This window comes from Octodon degus, unplaced genomic scaffold (assembly GCF_000260255.1).
Source record: "Octodon degus isolate 3935 unplaced genomic scaffold, OctDeg1.0 scaffold00013, whole genome shotgun sequence".
NCBI lineage: Eukaryota > Metazoa > Chordata > Mammalia > Rodentia > Octodontidae > Octodon > Octodon degus.
The window spans coordinates 19,118,439-19,121,500 of record NW_004524589.1 but is presented as its reverse complement, the minus strand read 5'-3'; the positions used below and the strand labels follow the sequence as shown (position 1 = coordinate 19,121,500).

Sequence of the window (3,062 nt, the reverse complement as noted above, 5' to 3'; positions counted from 1 at the left end):
ATTAGAACTCCATGCTACTGAACAAAGTGAAAAATGTCTGTTGTGCTTTCTTTCATCTCAGGAAAAGCACAGAATTTATTTTACAATTAGTCTTTGTATGTAGATATGTTCTAAATAGTTTTATTTTATTTTATTTTACTGATACCAGAGATCGAACTCAAGACCTTGCATTTGCCAGATAGGCACTCACAGTGCTGAGCTATCTCCCCTGCCTTCTATATGTATATATGTTCTTAGTATGCATGTACGGCTATTTTTAAATTAAGATTATATGCTACATATTATTTTTTGTTCTTCCATTCTTCTTTATTTTACTGAGAAAACCTAATGTCTTGGTCCTTTTGGGATGTTTCAGTGAAACACCATAAACTAGGTGGCTTCTAAACAATAGAAGCTTATTTCTTATGGTTCTGCATGTTAAGAAGTCCAAGATGAAGGTGCCAGCAGATTCTACATCTGGAAAGGTGCAAATTTTCTGGATGACAGATGGTGCCTTCTCCCTGTGCCTTCATGTGGTACAAAGGGTAATTAATCTCTCTTAGGCCTCCTTTATAAAAACACTAATCCCATTCATAACCTGCCTCACAAATGACTTGCCTCCTAATACCGTAACCTTGTGCAAGAGAAGTTCAACATATGAAGCTGAATATAAATATTCAGATCCTACCTCTAGCAATAGCAGTTATTTTATTGCCATTTTATTCACCCCCAAAATAAGTGACTGACCTAAAAGACAGTCCTGATGAATGTAGAGCAATTATCTGCTGGGCTGTGTCTGTGACTCATGTGTTTGTAATTGTTTGGTGGTAGAAATTAGAAGATACATAGAAAAGGAGCTAGAGCCTATCTACTACAGATGCCTCATTTGGCAGATTACCAAAGTGAGGGCAAAAGGAGGTAAAAGACTCACTGTCGTCCATAGAACTCCAAGATTTCTCATCCCTCTGATGTACACACCTTACACCATCCTTGGGACTGTGAATATGATGAATTGTACTTTCATGCAGTGATGATGCATCTGACCTTGGCGTGGAGCAATTTTCTGGGTGGGTGTGGTCTAATGACACAAGCCATTTAAAGCAGAATTTTCCTCAGCTGGCTGCTGATGAGGATGTCAGAGATTGGATGACGGAGATGGACTCAATAAGCAATGCTAGCTTGAGGCAAGAGACATAGGAGGCCTCCAGGGACTGAGGCTCCTCACTGTCCTTCGCACAGCTAGAATGAAGTGTGTTTTGTCAACTACTAGTGAGCTTTGAAGAGAACCCCAGGCCCAAGAGAAGATCTGTCACCAAGGTCAGCACCTTGATTATACCTCAATGAAACCTTGAGTGGAGCTAAATTATACCACTCTCAGATTTTTTTTTTTCAATACTTTTAGTGCAGGGCTTACAGGGTCCACAGGGTCTCACACAGGGCCTCACTACAGAGGTCAGACTCGTAGTGATTCTCCTGTTTTCAGCCTCCCAAGCGCTGGGATTACAGATGCCCGCTACCACACCCAGTTTTAGTGCGCCTAGGAGGTGGGGCCAGCTCGGCATACAAGAGATGGACCTGCGGCCACTGCATCTGCCTAAGCAGGCGCCTTAATTGGCTGAGCTATATGGCCGGCCTCCACTCCCAGATTTAACTAAGCTAAAAATGGGTAACATTGTAAGCCTCTGAGGTTACAATATTTTGTTCCCTGCTAACAGAAAGCCTATCAGTTTGTCTAAGATCTTGTTAATAAATCCTCCTGAGGTGCACAACAAAGTTGTGTCCTGTTTGACACAATGATAATGAAATAAGGATTTAAGTTTACATTTGATCGACCAGCAGGTATAAAATCAAGGTATGCCAGCTCATTGGGCTAGAAATAGTCAAATCAACCACTGAAATAATATGAAAATTAATATTGATAATAGATTAAGCATTACTACTGAATGAAAGAAAATTGCTTCAGAACACATAGAGTATCTTTTCCATTCCAATCTATGGCTAGAAGCAAAAAAGGATGCTAGCCAACATTCCAGCCTTTGTAAGTCTGGTGGTGCTGACTTGAAATTAGAGGAAGTGTTTGGTAACCAAAATATGAATTGGATCACAATTTTCTTTTTTTGTTTTTTTCAACTAATAGATAATATTAATTTTATTTGCATTTATTTTATGCTTAATTTATTCCCGTGCCATAGTTTTTGTTTCTTCAGTTTCCTCTGGGATATCTTTTTCTTCTGTGCAACCTCCTCCTCTGGTTTAGGAAATATTTGTTCCTTTTCAGTAAGGATCATCTCAGTGTGGCAGGGGGAGCTCATGTATAGATTAATCCAGCCATGAGCTCTTTAAGTACAGCAGCACATCTTGGGTGCTTTATTCATCTGGATATGTTCAATAACCAAACAATCTACATCTAAACCCTTAAGCTCAGCATTACTCTCTGCATTTTTAAGCATGTGCAGCAAAAATTCAGCACTCTTTTTGGGCCACCAACCCTGTGTCCAGCCCCACTGTTTGGCCTGGGCACACCTACCAACTCCACCATTGTAACACCAGAATGGCACACATTGCTTCTTTAATGTGACATCCCTCAGATACTTGGTGGCCTTTCGGATATGCACACTTTTGATGGCCTGGACAGTTTCACGCATGTTCTTAAAGTAAACACGAAGATTTGAGCCTCTTGATTGGCATAATTTTGTGGGACTTTTTGGGTCCAGAGAGTAGCGAACCATCTTCCCAGGTCACCTCAGGCCCTCACAGGAAGAGAGGATCACAATTTTCTAAGAGTGGCATCATCCTAGTAAGATGTAGGTAACATTCTTGTCACGTGAAAGCTTTATTTTGTTGTGTGAAAATGTGCTGAAGAAAAATAAAGTGACGAATTTCAAATTCAAAATAAAGCCAATGTTGGTAGCTGTTCAGCCAGTTACAAAAGCTCTCTCACCTTCACTTCTGTTTGTAACCAAATTAGAAATTACTTGTTTAAAGAAAAGAAAACTCACAAAGTACTTGTATCTTTCTTGGTGTAGGTGAGGTCTGCAGTGTGTCTGCCTTGACATGCTTACATTAAACAATGTGAGAAAAAC

General features: G+C 40.0%; 1 pseudogene across 1 annotated transcript; it reads right to left on the bottom strand.

Moving 5' to 3' along the window:
- Positions 1–2,174: 2,174 nt before the first annotated feature.
- Positions 2,175–2,723, bottom strand: LOC105741484 (annotated as a pseudogene). Its single transcript, XR_001117001.1, has one exon. The product of XR_001117001.1 is annotated as a 60S ribosomal protein L17 pseudogene (transcript).
- Between the last annotated feature and the right edge of the window lie 339 nt (positions 2,724–3,062).